We start from the raw sequence: 18,186 nt of genomic DNA, 5'->3' as shown, positions 1-18,186 counted from the left end.
GGGACACCTCCCCGAGGCTGCTCTGAGCAGAGCCCCCTGCAAGCTGGACTCTGGGACCAGCTGCCTGGCTTCGAATCCTGGCTCCTCCCCACTAGACTGTGGCCTTGCTACGCCCAGCATCTTGTCTGTAAAATGGGTTTGTTAGTGGTGCTGACCTCGGGGTCATCGTGAGGCTTAAGGCACTATGTGTAAACATGTGAAACACCTAGAACAGCTCAGCTCGTAACCCTCAGGCCTGTGGTGGAAGGAGTTTGGCAGCTGGCATCCTGGTTTTGAATCCCAGCACCCTGGTCAAACCCACTGTGAGATCTTAAGTTTCCTTTTCTCCTGTTTACACCAGCTTGGGGGGCTTTGGAAGACGGATTGGTGGCTGCCATGTAAAAGGACTGTTACGGTGGAGGCTCAGCCAGGGTCAGCTCTCTTCCCTCCTGCCAGATCCCTGGGGATGTGATCCAGCCCCTCTGCTGTGAGCAGATTCTGTCTTAGGGTATGCAGGTGGTGGGAGGTGCCAGGGTGCGCTAGGGGCCCTGGGCGTGGCAGGGAGGGTGGTCAGGGCAGCCGGAGTGGAGCTGTGATGCACTCGCTGACACCCTATGCATTTGTGGTTGCAGGGGCCTCTGGCAGTGATGTATGCAGACCCCACTAGAATCTGCAGGGAAGACATGTGGTGATATTTACAGCCCAGGTCTCTATCCCCATAGAGGAAGGCGGGAGGAGGGTTTGGGAGGGGCTAGACTTTTTGATAATGTCATAAATGAAATCTGTCTCCCTGGAAACGGTGATGGGGTGGTGGTCACAACTGGCAGATGTGCAGGCTGTACTGTGGCACATGGTGGCGGAAAGGACGTTGGAGGGATGGACGGGCTGTAACTCATCAAGCCTCTGGCTTGGGAGCAGTCGACTGTGCTAATGAGGGCATGGTGGGATCCTGGTGGAGGGGTGGGGACCTGGAACTGAGCATCTGGGAGGACAGTGGGGTACCCACTACTGGTCAGGGTTTGGGGAAGACTCTTCAGCCCCTGGCCTGTGGCCTGGGGCCAACCTCAGAGACAAGCCAAACTGGCGGGTAGATATTTTCTGAGTTAGGGGCCCTCCCTAACTCTTTAAGGAGGGGCACACGGGAGGCCTACCTATACAGTGTTGTTCTAGGTATGGTGAGGCACAGACATAGGGACGAGTACTCAGAGTTGGCTCAGGCTATGGGAGGCTGTATCGCAAGGAGCAGTGGACCTGGTGTGAAGGAGGAGATGACTGTGGAGACTCAGCTAAGCCTAGTTTGCAGGATCCTATCTTTCTGAGTGTGGTGGGCTCACACTGTCTCTGGGCTAGGGCTTTATCTAAGTTGTTTCATTTTAGAGAGAGTGGGGAGCAGACCTCAGCCACCCTGCTGACCAGTGGTCCAGCCTGTTTACCGCCTATGCCCATAGAGACATGAACAGGAAGTAGGAGGCAAGGAGATACTGGTTTCCACAACCTGGAAAATGGCAGGCCCAGGGACTACACTTGTCCAGAAATCTCTGAGGGCACCTACACCCTGACCAGTAATAGGCACCAACTACTCCACGACACCCACTTAGTGCTATAGATGGATGGGCAACCTTGGATGGTGGTGAGCTTGCTGTCCTTAGAAGCAGCAAGCAGGGGCTGGGTGGCCAGGGCCGAGGAGACTGGGGAGGGCATTCCTGATGGAGAAAGGGGCGGCTCTGGGGCCTGTGTCGGCTTCTAGGAGATAAGATGGCCTGTGACAGGGTCAGGCCTGTACCTCCGCTCCTCTCACTGTGTGCATTGCCCGTCAGCCCCAAGGCAGGAGCTGAGGGACCTGGCTTCTAGTGCTGGCTTGCTGTGTGACTCAGCTGGGGTTTTTGGTCTCTCTGGGGTAAGAACAAGGAGCACCGGGCCTGGACATTGGGAGCTGTCATGGTGGACCCTGCGGGCAGGAATACACCCTCCCAGCTGCTCTTGGCCACTGTCTGCAGACGGCCAGCAAAAGTGGAGGCTGCAGTCCAGGCGCACCCATCCGTGAGCCCTGTGGCCAGGGTGGGGGTTCAGGCTGGGCTTGGGAAGCTTCTCAGCTGCTGTTGCTGCTGTGTGGGAGTCAGCTCCTGGGCCCTGACCTGCCTCTCCTTACAGATACCACCAACCTAACCTGCGTGGGCAGGTGGGCTGTGTGTGGGCGCTCACACTCTCCTCAGAGGCAGGTGCCCAGGGTTGCATTTGTGTGTGTGTATATGTGTGCATGTATCCCTGTGTATAGACGTGTGTAATGTGTGTGGGTGTATGTGTATAGATGTGTGTGTAGATGTACATGGGTGTGTGGATGTGTTTATGTTTGGGTGTATCTGCATATATCTGTGGATATGTATGTGTGTAGATGTATGCATGTGTGTAGCTGTGTATGTGTGTAGATGTGTGTGTAGATATGTGTGTGTAGATGTGTGTGTAGATGTGTGTGTGTAGATGTGTGTGTAGATATGTGTGTGTAGATGTGTGTGTAGATGTGTGTGTAGATGTGTGTAGAGATGTGTGTGTAGATGTGTGTGTAGATGTGTGTAGAGATGTGTGTGTAGATGTGTGTAGAGATGTGTGTGTAGATGTGTGTGTAGATGCATGTGTAGATGTGTATGTATGTAGAGATGTGTGTGTAGATGCACGTGTGTAGAGATGTGTGTGTAGATGTGTGTGTAGATGCACGTGTGTAGATGTGTGTGTGTAGATGTGTGTGTGTGTAGATGTGTGTGTAGATGTGTGTAGAGATGTGTGTGTAGATGTGTGTGTAGATGTGTGTAGAGATGTGTGTGTAGATGTGTGTGTAGATGTGTGTAGAGATGTGTGTGTAGATGTGTGTGTGTAGATGTGTGTGTGTAGATGCGTGTGTAGATGTGTATGTATGTAGAGATGTGTGTGTTGATGTGTGTGTAGAGATGTGTGTGTAGATGTGTGTGTAGATGCATGTGTGTAGATGCATGTGTGTAGGTGTGTGTGTGTAGATGTGTGTGTAGATATGTGTGTGTAGATGTGTGTGTAGATGTGTGTAGAGATGTGTGTGTAGATGTGTGTGTAGATGTGTGTAGAGATGTGTGTGTAGATGTGTGTGTAGATGTGTATGTGTGTGTAGATGCGTGTGTAGATGTGTGTGTAGAGATGTGTGTGTAGATGTGTGTGTAGATGCACGTGTGTAGATGTGTGTGTGTAGATGTGTGTGTGTAGATGTGTGTGTGTGTAGATGTGTGTGTAGATATGTGTGTAGATGTGTGTGTAGATGTGTGTAGAGATGTGTGTGTAGATGTGTGTGTAGATGTGTGTGTAGATGTGTGTAGAGATGTGTGTGTAGATGTGTGTGTGTAGATGTGTGTGTGTAGATGCGTGTGTAGATGTGTATGTATGTAGAGATGTGTGTGTTGATGTGTGTGTAGAGATGTGTGTGTAGATGTGTGTGTAGAGATGTGTGTGTAGATGTGTGTGTAGATGCACGTGTGTAGATGTGTGTGTGTAGATGTGTGTGTGTAGATGTGTGTGTGTAGATGTGTGTGTAGATGTGTGTAGTATGTGTGTGTAGATGTGTGTGTAGATGTGTGTAGAGATGTGTGTGTAGATGTGTGTAGAGATGTGTGTGTAGATGTGTGTAGATGTGTGTGTAGATGCGTGTGTAGATGTGTATGTATGTAGAGATGTGTGTGTTGATGTGTGTGTAGAGATGCATGTGTGTAGATGCATGTGTGTAGATGTGTGTGTGGATGTGTATGTATGTAGAGATGTGTGTGTGTAGATGTGTGTGTAGATGTGTGTGTGTGTAGATGTGTGTAGAGATGTGTGTGCATTGAGTGTTGGGGTTGGAGCAGGGCTCCCGCAGGGCATCCCACTACCTCTGGCATTGGGGTGTGCTTGTGAACTGTGGGGGCTATTTCTCGATATGTAGGTAGACTCTGAGCTGGAAAGTGCTTGAGGGGCAGTGGCGGGCGAGGAGCGGGAGGGCCTGACTGGACAAAGACCGGTTAAGGGAACCAGCGACGGCTCAGCATTACCTGTGCTTGGATGCTTCCCTGCCTCCCTGAGGATCCGGGTGAACTTTCTGGACGAAGGAGGCACCCTCGCTGCACACTCACCCCTAGACTGCCCCTCTGTGGCCTGGTGGAGGGTGCAGGCCTTTCTAGTTCCCTCCTGTTCTCTCCGGAGAAGGCCTGGGCCAGCTGTATCCCCAAAGGGCCTGGCAGGGCAGGGGTCCGAGCTCGAGTCTCCCACCTTGGGTGCGATGAGGAGGAGCTGAGGAGCGGGGTCCTCCTTGGGCTCTCGTAAGCGCTGCTCTGGTGGGCAGGAAGCAGGAGGGGTTGGGGACCTCCCAGGACTCAGAACTCAGTGTCTGCTTTGAAGCCGTGGAGGTGTGGGGCTGAGGAGAGCTGTTGTCTGGGAGGGCTGGCAGCAGCCTGGGGGCTGTCCTCTGGATTTAAGGGAGGGTGGGCTCAGAGACCCCTGAGCAGGCAGGACAGAAGCGGCTTCTGAGCCCATGAAGTTTCCCCGGGCGAGTGCACTGGAGGGGAGCTTCGCCCAGGCTGGGCCTCTGGGGGACTGGCTGGCAGAGAGAGTTTCCAGGGCCGTGAAGTAGGGACAAGCGCTCCTCTTCCTCAACGCCTCACTCTCTGGGCTGTGTGAGCCGCGCGGCCCTCGCCGCTGTGTATCAGCCCCCGCAGGCCTGACGGTGCTCCGGTCTCACGGGGCCGCTGCCGCTGGGCGCTGCGGAGGGCGGAGAGCCGTGCTTCCTTCCTGTGGGGCGGATCTGGGCACGGACCCAGCGGCTGGGCCCCACGCCCTGGGCAGTGGGGGTGGGGCCCTGGTGGCCTCCCCACTCAGGTGTCACTGTCACTTCTCACCTTGACCAGCCTCCTCATCTGTGAAATGGGGATCACGCCCGCCTCCTGGGAGTCTGGTGGCAAGAGCAGGCGAGTCCCTTCAGCGAAGCCCAGCACATCGTGGGTGCTCATTCAGTGCTGGTCATCGTGGCTCGCACCTCTGTCCTCTGTCCTTCTGTCCTTGCCAGAGCCTTTGGGGTCAGAGTATCCAGGCTCGGGGGGTCGTCCGTCTCCCAGTGCTCGGAGGTGGAGACTGAGGTCTCAAGGAAGGGACCTGCCGCAGGGCCCTGGGCTCTGAGCGCTAATGCCAGCCTGAGGCTGAGGGGGTGGAATGTGGGGGATGGTGGGAGGGAAGGAGAGCCCACTCCCCGGCCCCCCAGTCCCCAGAGCCCCAGCCAGTTCCTGCTAATTAGCGCCGTAACGAACCATGTGAAGGCGCTCTCCCTGCGCCGGCTCCAAGACAGATAATTACAATGATTTTTTTGGCTTCTAAGGGGCAGCTGGAGGTGGGGGTGGAGGGCTTTCCTGGCTTTTTTACTGTCCACGGAGATTTCAAACCTGTCCACTCTCGCCTCATTTGGTAAAGGAGAAAAAATGTGTTAATGGGCCCTTTTCTGCAGCCGAGCAGGACAATTTATGATGGAGGTGACAAACTTCATTTTAATGAGAGGCAAATTCCACTTCATTTCAAACTCCAGATTCCCTTCTGGCTTGTGGCGTGGGGCCCTGACAGTGGAGCCCAGGTGTCAGGCCGGGAGGCCCTGGGCCGGCCCGGGCAGGTGTTCCCCCATTTGCCACCTGCTCACGTGCATCCTCTCCCTGTGTGGAGGACTTCGGGCCTCCATTTATGGATGAGGAACTGAGGTTTTGAGACATGAGGAGGCTTTCCCCAAATGACCCTGGAGGTTTCGAGTGGGTGACATTTGAACTTGGTCTGGCTGATACCAAAGTCCATACTCTCGCTGCCCCTCCTGCGGCTGGGCTGGCGTCCAGCTGGAGCAGGGCTGTCCACCCAAGTTGCTCTCGGGCAGGGGCAGGGGCAGGGGCAGGGGCAGGGGCAGGGTGAGCCTGGCAGAGAAACCGTTGCCCTGGCCCGGGAGGAGGGACACGCAGTGGCTTTTCTGCATGGAGGAGGCTCCTTGAATGGTGTTTGTTGCAGGTCTGCACACTGGGCCTCCAGTGGAGGCGCTTCCCATGACTCCTGCAGCCATCCTCCTGTTCATAGGGGGTGTGACTTCGCTTTCTGAGCGACTTGAAGCTGGGGACAAGCCCGCCCTTTGAGGCCCATTGCCCTGACTGGCCAGGCAGGGGTTGGGAGGAGGTGGATGGGTGTCTGCACGCTCTCTCTGGCCCTGGCATGCAGCCTGCCAGGCCAGCCTGGTGTCTCCTATTAAATGGCGCCACCCTGCTTTGGGCTTATACGTTTAGGGGCTTATAAGGGCCCTGATGTTCTGCCTAGTCCATGCCTGGGAAAGGCCCAGCTCTGAGGTTGGCCTTGCATCTGAATCCATTCTTTTTGGTGTGTGACCTGGGTGAACCCCGTAACCTCGCAGCACAGGTTAACCCCTTAACCTGCCCTACCTGGCAGCAGAGCTCCAATCCTCTGGGAAGTGGCAAACATTCCATCAATGCCTAGTTCTAAGAAGGTTCTCTTCCTGGAGAGAAGGCTTTGGTTTTGGGGCCTACTTCTTGGAGGCGGTTGAGCATGAGAAAAGGCATCTTGGGGTTTCCACTCTAGCTGAGAGCACCAAGTCTTGTTTGCTTCCTGGGGCTCAAAGCCAAAGTCCCATATATGTTCCCCTATCCTGGGGACCCCCATCCCAGGCAGCCCCTGGGAGGAATCAGTTTCCCCAGGAAAGCATCTTTGACCCCAGGCCCCAGATACGTGGCCCGACACTCATCACTGTGAGTGGGAAAGCCACTCAAGCCGCCTTGAGCCAGTGTCTCTGCCTGGAAAATGGGCTGATTGGGGTCTCAGAGTTAAGCGAGCTCAGGTGTGTGTGCACTTAGCACAGAGGCAGCACACGAGGAAGGCAGGTCTTAGGTGGCTAGTGGCGGGAGCTGGGTGCTGGCGGCTATTTCAGGAGCTCCCTGGCCCCTCTTCCCAGGGAATGTTTCTGCTCGTGGTGTGGGTGGGGCACAAGGTGAGTAGGAGACAGCTGTCCCACCCTGGCAGGTGTGGGTGGCTGTCCACCGGCAGTGGGTGGGGGGGCCCTGAGGGCTGGCTCTCTCCCCTCAGCCTCTCTGCGTGGTTGCCTCCTTCCTTGGCTCTCGCTGGCTTTGACATCACCTAGCCCAACCTGGGGCATGGCAGGGTGGGGGGAGATTCCCTCATGGTAGAGTACCCTCTCGCCCTCTTGCTGGCCCTGGCCACGCTCTTGGCCAGGAGATCCCCAGAGTAGCGGGGAGGGGGCCAAGGCATATGAGAGATCTCCCAGGGCACCTGCTGTGTGCCAGGCTGAGGAAAGAGGGACACCCAGGTCATGTGCAGACTGGAGAGAGGTCATGGAAGGCTGTTTGAAGGAGGGGCTCGGGAAGACTGGAAGTGGATGATCTGGGTAGGAGAAGGACCCTTGGGCAGGTGATCCAGCAAGAGCAAAGGCCTGGAGGAGGAATGGCCTCTGTGCTGGGGTCTGTGCTGCCCTGGGCAGCCTCCTCTGTTCCAGCCAGGAAGGTGCTAGTGGTCATTGGCCCCCTGTTTGGCTCTGTGGCCCTGTGTGTGGCTGCAGTTGGAGCTGCAGTTCAGGCCCCAGGGATTGTGCCTGAGAGCAGTGGGAGCCATGGGAGCCTTGCACGGGGAGGGCCTGGATGGAAATGGGATTTACAGGCGTAGGACACGGCGGAATGAGGCCTGCAGTTATGGGGCTGCAGCTGGAGGGCAGAACTCCCTGGCAGAGCTCACACCCACCCAGCTGTCTTGTCCCCCCAAGCCCACCCCTTGACTGCAGGACCTCGCCTGACCTGAGTGAGCAATGAATCGAGGGTGGAGATCACCCTGGCAAGGTGGCATTGATTTTCATTAAAAGGCTGAATCGTGAATTTCTCTCTCCTGCTGTCCTCTGACGAGCCTGACTCTAGGCTTGCGGGTGGATGTGTGGGAGCAGAGGAGGGAGGTGGACGGAGCTGGGGGCAAGGCAGAGACTCTCTTGGCCCCCTACCCACCCCCCTTCCCCGCTGGCGCACTCATATCCCTTCGCTGTCCAGCCTGCCCCTCAGTTGTCCCTATGGGGAAGTCGGGGTTGTCCTTCCACTGACTTGCTTCTCTTCCTCAAGGCTCGCCCCCAGATTTGTATTTATGGCTTTATCTGTTTAACGTGCTACTGCTTATTCACACCCTGTCCCCAGTGCCGGGACAGAGGAGGCACTCAATAAATATTTGTTAAATGAAAGCTAGTAGACCTGCTCACCCTCATGGAGTCCCCAGCCGGGAGCAGAAAGGAAAGAGGAAGGTGAGGTGTCCCATCTGCCCAGGGGACCCTGCTTCAGCCCCTTTAGAGGGTGGGGGGAGGGGCTCAGGGCTCAGGCGTAGCAGCCCAGCTCAGGAGCTGTACTGGACAACGTGCGCTCGCAGGTTAGGGCAGGCGCCGGGGGTAGGACTAGCGGTCGCCCCACTGAGCGGGGAGGTCACTGGCTTTGCTTTGTCACAAACTCCAAAGGGCCCTGGGCCACTGGTGCCAACTCAGCTCTTGTGTGATCGTTTGCTTGTAGCAACTGCCCTGCTTCTTATAATAACGGATTCATTTAGAAGTTATCCGACTGCTCCTTTGTGCTCCAGTTTCAGGCACTAACGAGTAACTTTCACTCCAGAAGCTGAGGGTCCAGGCTCTTTGCCCAGCCTCCCACCCCGCTTCCACCTCGTCACCACATTTTTGGGTGGCTGAGCTCCCCAGCCGAGACATGTGCTCTACTCTGATTATTTTTCCTTTTTGACAACTTTGTTTTTCCTGGAGTTAGTAATTTTTTTTTGAGGGATGAGTTTAGAATTTTTTAAATACTTATTACAGAATCAATTTTCAACTCTTCCCCCAGCTGGTAAATCTCTCCATAGAAGAAAGCATAAAATTATTATTATTTTAATATTTATTTATTTATTTATACCAGCACTGGGTAGAGTCAGAAGCGCGGGAGGGTGAGAGAATTCACCAGAGCCAGAGCGGGGAGCAGAGCAGGCAGAAGGACCGAAGTACACTGCTGAGGGGAGCAGCGGGCGGCAGGAGAGGTCTGCGCGCCATGTGGGACCCTCCTCTGGTGGCCGGGGAGCAGCCGGGGATTGAACCGGCACTGCAGAGGCTGAGGGCAGCTTCGCAACCCAGCGCTCAACCGCTGCGCCACCGGGGAGGCCAAAAGCATAAAATTATTGTAGCTTCTGGGAGAAATCTCCCCGAGCCTTCTGGTCTGCTCTAAAGGGTTTAATGCTGCAGGCGTGCGGGGAACACCACTTCATTCACTGGGGTTCCCTTTCTCCTCTGGTGCTGGGGCTCTTGTTTCCTAATTCCACACCATCCCCTGGGTTCACACTCTCATTTTGGTGACACATACTTTCCAATAGCATTTTTTGAGAGCTGGCATGTCTGAAAACTCTTGGTTCTGTCCTGGATGTTGGTGGATCCTCTGACTGGGTAGAGAATTGCAGATGGAGCTATTTCTTCCCCCAGAATTTGAAAGGGGGCCACCCTTTAGAGTCGCTCCTTTGAAGCTGCTCACAGTGCTGGTGTTGACAGGTCCACGGATGTCCTGACAGCTAGTCTGTGCAGGTTACCTGAGGATTTGCTTTCTGGAAGCTGGGATGAGCTTCTCCTTCTCGCCGTGTTCCGATAATTCACTGTGCTGGGCGTTGGTGAGGGTCTGCCCTTTCAAATTGGAAATTCATGTTCTTTGGCACTGGAAAAGTGTTTTACTTACTCCTTTATGATTTTCTGACCTCTATTTTCTCTGTTCTCCCTCTTTCTGGGACCCCAATTAACCAGATGTTGCGCTTCCTGGATGGGCCCCTAACTTCCTTATCTCTTTTCTCCTTTGTCACATCTCTTTATCTTTCTGTCCTTCTTTCTAGGAAATCTCCTCAGTGTTATCATTCTCTCCTTTTAATAGAGTTTTTGATTTCTGCTTTATAAATTTTAAATTTCCAAGATAGCTTTTTATTGGCTGAATGTTCTCTTAAAAATATATTGCATCCATTTCTTTTTTCATGAATACTCTATTTCATTTCTCATTGCATAATAATAACTCATGCTTTTAAAAGTTTCCTTCTTTTGCAGGGCCTGTTTCCTTCAAATTGCACTTTTCTTTTTTATTTGCTTGCTTGTTTGGGACTGCCTTTCCTGTCGGTGGTTTCTTCAATCAATTCACATCACCTGTCTGCTCCGTGACAGCCCCATTCTCTAGTTCTAAAAAAGATGGTCAAGTCTTTGAGCTGGTGGGGCAGATAGATGTTCCGCTGTCTGGTGGTGCTCAGTTGGTAGCTCCTGTTAAGGACGGGGCGCTGAGAATGTTGGCTGGCCCCCAGGTATGTGGACATGCAGCTCAACATGGCTACCCCTTGGCTGCTCAGCCTGGGTGGGTTCACCCGGGAGCTGCAGGGTGGAGTGTCCTGGAGCCAGTTGGGAGAGAAAGGCTGGAATTCAGCACATAAACTTTCACCTACTCCTCCTGTTTTCAGTGTAATATCCACCTTCCATCTGGTCTGTTTCTCTCCGTCCAGACACCCTCAGGCTCCTCCTCCTCGGGGGAAGAAAAATCCACAAAACTCCAGGCTTCTCTGGACAGAGCTGGGGATGGAAGTTCCTTAGGGTCTACCTGCTTCCTACTCAGCCTTCCAATGAGTCCTCCATTCATATGTCCAAGGTCACTTGGTGCAACCAGTTATGAGCCTGTGGTGGGTTCTTCCAGGTAATAGGATGGGGACTTGGGAGTCTGCTTTCTCGGCTCTGCCAAATCAATTACCACTCACCCATCTGCTTTCCAACTTCCAAAATTACATTGCTGTTTCCTCTTCTTCCATTCTTTGTCCCTGTAGGTTTTTGTACAAAAAAGATCCTTTATTGTCATAATGGGGTTTTGGAAAGGAGTGAAGGTGGTACATGTGTTCGGTCTGCCACAGTTAACCTGTACATCCCACACTGGTCCATTCGCCTGCTGGTGGACGTTTAGTGTTTCCCCTTTTCACTCTTACAGATGAAGCTGCTGTGAGCATTACACATGCCGCTGGTGCATGTGTGGGAGTGTTGTTCTTGGAGTGGAATTGATTGGTGGGGGCGCTTAGCATCTTTCCCTTGACAGAAAAGGCCAAACCTTTTCCCAAAATGCATGTAGCAACTTCCAGTTCAACAGGCAACATATTCGAAGTCCACAGCAACTTTGGCTGGTCACCCCAACTTTTTAGATGTCTGCCAACTTCATGGGTGTGGAAGTATACCGCCTAGTTTTACGTAGATTTTTCAGGACCTTGGCTTTGCCGAGGTCTGGTCTGGTGTTTGTTGGTCCTTCAGACCTCCTCCTCTGCCAATTGCCTGTTTCTATTCGGTGTCTTTTACAAAAAGTGGGTGATTTGTCATTGTCTTATTGATTTAACTTGTCACTTACAGGCACGGCAGGTGTAGTGTCCTGTACCGTCCATGGCTTGTCTGTTTCTTTTGTGATATCTTTTGTTGCACAGATGATTCAAATTGTAGCAAAGTCAAATCCCTCACCTTTATGGTCTATGCTTTTTATAGCTTGTTGAGAATGAGCATTTTTAAGGCTCTTGATGTATATTGCTAAATTATCACCGAGAAAAGTGGTCCTAATTTGCTCTGGGAATGTCCGGAGAGATGACAGGCACAAATGGCGGGCATGAATGCAGTGGGAGGGGGATAGAGAAGATAATTAATGAGCAAGGGAAAAGCGTACAGTGTCAGGGCTTTAAAGTGCTTTGGAGGAAAATGCTTTACTTGATCCTTGACACCATCCTGAAGGGCCCGGGTATATTGTTCTCTTTTGGAGAACTGATGCCTCCTGCCAGGGCCAGGTCACAGAGCTGATTCCAGCTCAGCTTCAGCAGGGGTGGCAGGGGTGGCTGGGCTGGGAGTTGGAGAGGCTCCGGGGATGGCAGTTAATTAGTGTCCAGGGGAAGGCAGCCAGAGCAGCCTGTCTTTTCCCAGGGCGGAGGGCTGTGGCTGTTGCTGGCTGTGGCGTGTTCTGCCGCCAAGGGGGGAAGTGGGCAGGGCTGTGGGTCACTGATCAGCTCTGTGATCTTGGGCAGGGTCAGGACCTCCCCGGCCAGCTCTCCTCCTGGATGGACTGGGAGGGATGCTAACACAGTCCTCGGGGAGCGGGGCGGGCTGGATAGCAATGCAGGTACATGTACCTGAAGGTGCAAAGGTAGAATACCTATTCCCAGGAGCATAGCGGAGGAGGAGTTCATGCAGGGTGGCATACTCCGGCGTTCAGTGGGGGATGGGCACAGCCTGGAGGGTGCATAGGGTGGGACCGGTGAACCTCATTTCCTTGTAAAGCATCCTTTTTGAGAAACTCTGACCTTGGCCCACTGAGATGGGAGGGCTGTGAGGCAGGCGGTGGGGGGGGCAGTGCCAGAGTGGGAGGGTGGGGGCCCTCCCCCCCAGCCTCTGCTCACTCTCCTCTTTCCTGCCCCCACCCCTCCCCCCTGCCTCCCAGCCCCCTCACTCCTGGCCTCCTAGCTGGCCTAGACCTGAGGGGTTAATTTTGCCGCCTGAGCGAGCCTGGCATGGCGGGATGCAAATCCATACACTTTCATAAACTGCTTAATTAGGCGAATGTTAATGAGACGTTAATTACTGTTGTGCCCGCGGATCCCACGGAAACGGAGATTATGTTTCTCTTCAAACATCCCGTCTTAATTATAACTTGTGCTTAATTCTGCAGCTTTTGCCAACTTGGCGAGGGCGGGGCGGGGCGGGCGGGCACCTCCCTTTCTGGGCGGTTCTCCGCACCTGTTCCTCTTTGGTCCTCTGTTCCTTCCTTCAATGTCTGTTAAGCACCTACTATGTGCCAGGCAGGGTCCTGGAGCAGGTACTAGGATGCCAGCTACCAGACCTAGTCCCTCCCTCAGGGAGCTCCCAGTGTATTGGGGAGACAACTTTGGGGCTGCTTGACAGCTAGGGCAGTGCAATGGTGCCTTTCTTGGTGTGGTGAGTCAAGCAAGGTTTCTTGGAGGAGGGGGCCCTGGGCTGAGTGTTAAGTGCAGAAAGGAGTTTTCCGGGTAGGTAAGAGACCGGGGAGGGGAATCCTACTTGGGCAAAGAACCAGTAGTTGGAGCTTCTTCCACAGTGTAGCACCCCAAAGTACTCTTCCATTCTGGTCTTGCTTTTTCCAGCTTCCATGCCAGATCTTCTAGCCCGAGGCGCAGAAAGCTGGGAGACAGCGTGTATAGAGCCTTGGTGGGGCATCTACTCCCCTCAGGCATCTGCTCCGTGGACCCCGGTTGGGAGTTGATGTGGGTCTGTGCACAGGGACTGGGGTCCTGACCCAGAGAGGAAGGTGGTCAAGGTGGACACTTGCTCCCCTGGACCTACCAGACACTGTGTCTTGTCCTTCCACTTGGGCCTTTGAGAATAAGATGTGCTTGGTGTGCCATCATCCCACATCCCAATTAGGTCTGGGCCCCACAGCCCAGGCCTTGAAAGACTGGCCTGCACTCGCTGCCCACAGTCCTTTCTGCCTCTCCAGCCAGGGCCCTTCGCATTGCCTCAACCCTTTCCTTGTCCTCTTCCGCCCCCAGGTGCCAGGAACCTTCAGGCTGGGCAACCCCCTGCCTGCCCAGGTGACTTCAGGGCTAGATCATTAAGTTCTAGGGCTCAAAAGGCTCAAGAGGACAAAAAGGCCCATTTGCAGACGGGGCACCTGAGACCAGAGTGGGCCGGGTCTGGCCCGGGGTCACGTGGCCAGGGTTAGTAGCAGAGTACAGCCTAGACCTGGGCCCCGGGAGGTGTGTGAGCCGTTTCTATAGGAATGAAGGAGATGAGAAGCAGAGGCCTGCTCCCTGAGCACTGCTGCATGGCCAGCCCTGCCTCCATCACTCGTGTCCATGTTACAGGTGGGAAAACTGAGGTTCAGGGAGTCCATGTCCTGGGACGGAAGCTTTTGAGGGGCTGGCAGGGCTCAGAAAGCGCCTTCTGGTCCTTTCCTCTCACACGGCTCCTTGGGTGAATATCTTGGGCAAAGGGATGCAGGTAGATAGACCAGCACTTGGCTCCATGCCCCCGAGGGCAGGAAACCCCCTGGAATCCCCCCAGCCCCTGTGCCCTTCAGCCTGAGAACTCCTGTTGGAATTTCTCCTTCTAGCACTTAATGATGGTGGGAAATTATTTACCTGAAATGTCCTATACCTGACCTAGAGCAGATTAATGGTATTTCTGGAGTCTAGACATCTTAACTCAAAAGGGCACAATCATAGTGGAGAAAAGCTTTTAGCTCATTATGTGTATTTGCGCAGTTACCACTCAGCCCTTTCAACTGGATGTTGCGTCCCCAAATATGAAAACAGCGAATGTCCACCCCGGCTCTGCCTGTCAGCAAGCTGCGAGGAAGCCTCTGACTGCGTGCAGCCCTGCATCTGACTGGCCCTCCAGGTCCATCCCTCACAGCTGGGTGCGGGTGCCAGCACTGTGCCATGCCCTGCACTGGCACAGATGTTTGGTTTAATAGAACAGTGTGAATTTCAAATGCTGTTAATAATAACAATAAAGTAAAACTTTTTTACAATAAATTCTGTGGTTTGTATGTCCCTGGATTGTGTTTCCCATTAGAATTAGACTGTGAGTCCAGTTACCCCCTTTTTCTTCTGTGCCCCAGTTCCACCAACCCCAGGCAGTAGATCTGGAACCTCAGAACTAGAGGTTGGCCCTTCCTGAGCTTTATCCGGCCCACGGGTCTTAAACTCACAGGCGGGCATGGAAATGCATCGGGCAAGATGGCAGGGCCTAAGAGAAGGGCAGGGCCCTGGTCAGGCAGCCACAGCTCCTTGCTGCCATGTGCAAATGCAGGCTTTGTGAGGCCGCATGAGATTTGTCAAAAAGAAACCAGAAATCTTGGGGCCTCCCTGGTGGCACAGGGGGTCGAACATTGGCACAGTGGGGTTCGATCCTGGCCAGGGAGCTACCCACATGGCGCAGCAGACCTCTCCTGTCTCACCCGCTGCTCCCCTCAGCAGTGTGTTTCAGTCTTTCTGCCTGTTCTGCTCCCCACTCTGTCTCTGGTGAATCCTCTCACCCCCCACGCCTCTGGCCTGCGCCCCAGCTCTTGTATGCATAGATAAATAAATCCTAAAAAAAAAAAAAAAAAAAGGAACCAGAAATCTTATCTCTATATGATTTGTAAAAGTTGGCATCTGATTCAAATCTTTTAAAAACCACCGAGTAGGCCGAAGCATTCTGTTACCCAGTTTGCAAGCCCTGTGCAGGCCCAACCCCTGCTTTTACTGATGGGTGCTGAAGCCCAGTGGGGCTGGGGTCTCGAGAGGAGTCTGGGGGACAGGCTGGGACAACCTCAGTGGCAGGGCTCTTGCCACCCCCCTGACCTTCTCCATTTGCAGCCAGGTCAGGTAAATGCTCCTTCCCCCTTTGCACAGGCACCCTCCTCCCCATGGGGGAGGGGCCTCAGGGCAGGCAGGCAGGCGTGGTGCTAGGGCCACCAGGCAGAAGCCAGCTGCTGAGGGAAACAGGGTGAGTCACAGCTGAGCTCCCTTTTAAGGAGGAAAAATAGCTGCCTCCTTAGAATTGTCACCTAGGCTTGGGGAGGGAGGGGGCCTCTGAGACCTGGCAGTCACTTTATAGGGTGTGGCCACCGAGGGCCCTCTGGGCTGGGCACTGGCTGGCACCAGGGGAGCGTGCGTGCGTCCTGGCTTCAGGTTTGGCTCAGAGGCCAGGTTCCTCTTGACTGTGCCCCAGGGACAGGGGTCGGCATGTGTGTTCCGTTATGACTTTTAAAACCAGCACAGGGACTCTTTCATTAGGATGGCTGCGTTACCAGTCGTGTGTTTTAATAGGACACTCAATTAGAGCGAGATTTACAGAGATGCAGCCGCCCCCGCGGAAGCTGGCGCTCTTTTCCCCAGTCTCAGGCTCCAGTCCATCACTGTCTAATGGGGGATCCTGTTTGGCGGCGCTTGAGGTGAAGTCTGTTTTGGCTCTCCCTGCCTCCCCGAAAACAAGGTGCTGGTGTTGCGAGCACTTGATGAGCACCTACTGTGTGCCAGGCTCCTGGCTTGGTGCTTCAATGTCTGATGGCCCTTCCATCTTCACAAGCCCCCTGGTGAGCTGGTGCAAGCGGGCTCCATTTTCTCACAGAGGCTCTGAGAGTAACTTGGCATGGGGGCTCTGGCAGTGTGGGGTCCCTTTACCTCCCTCCCAGCTGCCCTCCGGCCTTCCACTGGGCTGGACCCTTCCAGCCTATACCACGCCTCCTCACCAACCCACTTTTGGGCTCAAGGGTGCTGGGTGCAGCTGGTGGCTTGTAACCTCAGGACATGGACCAGAGGAGGGAGGGGGAGCTGCGCGAAAGGCAGTGTGCACGCGTGCAAGTGCGTGTGTACAGTGTGTGTGCACAGGGTGTTTCATTCACACAGGCCCCCTGACTGTCTGCCACCCGCTTGCCTGCCCTGCTGTTAAGGGTTTTGGGGAAGGCCCTGGTTCTAATTTCATTTCTTACTAATGGAGGGTAGGGCAGCTTGATCTCTGCCTACAGCAAAGAGAAACCTTGCTCCCTCGGGTGGGAGCCTGGTGGGGTCCGCGTGGGCTAAGCAGAACAGATCCCAGCTGGGACCACCTCAGACAGGCCTGGGCTGAAGTGGGGATATGACTGGGGAGACCTGGGTTAGACTAGACGCCCCTGAAAACTCCTCTTCTTGCCTCCCAAACCCTTCCTGATGCCCAGGACGTGGTGGCTGCCGGGGGCTTCTCATGGATGGTGGCCCCATCTAATCCTCCCAAGGCCACCATGGGGTAGGCACGCTCATGATCACCGCTTAGATGAGGAAACCGAGGCACAGGGAGGGTAAGCAGCCCTCCCAGACTGCAGAGCAGGCGGGAAAGCAGGGATTTGTGCCCAGCATCCAGCCCCAGAGGCCATGCTCCTAAAGAGCCAAGATCTGTCGGCTCCCCTGGTCTCAACCAAAGCCTCACCTCCTCTGTGAGGCACACCCTGACTGTCCAGAAGCCTGCTCTGCCCCCACTTCAGCTGCTTCTGAGGGCCCAGGAGGGGACAGCCTGGAAGCGGGGGAGACCTGCGTGGTGTCTGGTTTGCTCGGCCTTCTGCTTTGCAGACGGGAAATGGGGGGCGGGGGAGGTGGGCAGGAGCTTTGCGTGGTGCAGTTAGTGCCAACAGGCCCCAATCCAGTCTATGGGGTCCAGTTTAGACCCCCCGTGTGGGGTCCTCCTGCACCCACTCCTTGTGTTGATTTATTTCAGGGATGGGCGTGTGTGAGGAGGCCAGAGGGAGCTGGCTGGGGTCTCTTTCCTTTTCCATTGCCTTTAGCCCTCCAACCAAGCAGACTGTAAATTTTTTCCTTCCTTCCTTCCTTCACCTTCCCACTGTTAAAAAAAAAAAATTGGGAGGCAAAGGGAGGGGTGAGCCATTGACTTAAATGTTTAAATTAGCCTCACTTTGCTGAAAGCTGGGCGTCAGGATAAATCCATTCCTACAACGTCATATATCTTCTCCTGAGTGGGAAGTTGGTGAATAAATGAATGTTCTTCATATATTATTACGGCCTGACACAGCCAAGGCTGGGAGCAGAGGCCCCGGTGATTAACGAGCAGGTCTTAGCTAACGAGCTGGAGGTGGGGCTCCGGACCAGGGGCCTGTGCCAGGTGGGGGGCGCGCTTGCTCATGGGGGGCCTATGGCTGCCTTTCTTCTCATCTTTACCCTCTCTCTCTTAGGGCAACCACTGCCTCTTGCTGGCACTCTCTACCCTGCCTCCGCACCCTCTGTCCTCTCCTCTGAGTGGCATCGCTGTGGCCCAGAGCTCGCTGAGGGGACTAGGAGGACACCCTGCAGAAAAGTACCATGAGACCTTAATACCTCCAGGGTATTTTCAGGGTGTTTTCACCTTGAGTTGTGAAGACCACGGTATCCCATTGAGCGATAGGGAAACTGAGGCACAAAGATGGAAGGTGATCCCCACCATGCCTGTAGGTGCCCAGCCTTGTCCACACCTCACTTTGCTCTGGCTGATTGGGCGGCCCTTCCCCGCGATGCTGTGCCTCTGAAGTCAACCCCCCCACCCCCCCACCCCCTGTCAGGCCTGCTGAACACAATCTGGCCACTCCTGTTCCGGGGGCTTGGACCTCCTCTCCTGTCAGAACAGAGCCAGGACCTCTAGGCAGA

At 54.5% G+C, this 18,186-nt stretch overlaps 1 long non-coding RNA gene across 1 annotated transcript in view; it reads left to right on the top strand.

Moving 5' to 3' along the window:
* LOC129146655 (uncharacterized) overlaps positions 1-14,508 on the top strand; it is a 35,037-nt gene extending 20,529 nt beyond the window's left edge. The window contains exon 3 of the long non-coding RNA XR_008553640.1: positions 14,296-14,508. This is a non-coding gene — a long non-coding RNA (uncharacterized LOC129146655). The remainder of the gene's footprint in view (positions 1-14,295) is intronic.
* The last annotated feature ends 3,678 nt before the right edge of the window (positions 14,509-18,186 follow it).

The sequence above is a fragment of the Talpa occidentalis genome, unplaced genomic scaffold (assembly GCF_014898055.3).
Source record: "Talpa occidentalis isolate TD23 unplaced genomic scaffold, MPIMG_talOcc4v2.1 talOcc4.11, whole genome shotgun sequence".
Classification (NCBI taxonomy): Eukaryota; Metazoa; Chordata; class Mammalia; order Eulipotyphla; family Talpidae; genus Talpa; species Talpa occidentalis.
Note: the sequence above shows the minus strand (reverse complement) of the source record. Positions and strands in the feature narration are given on the sequence as shown.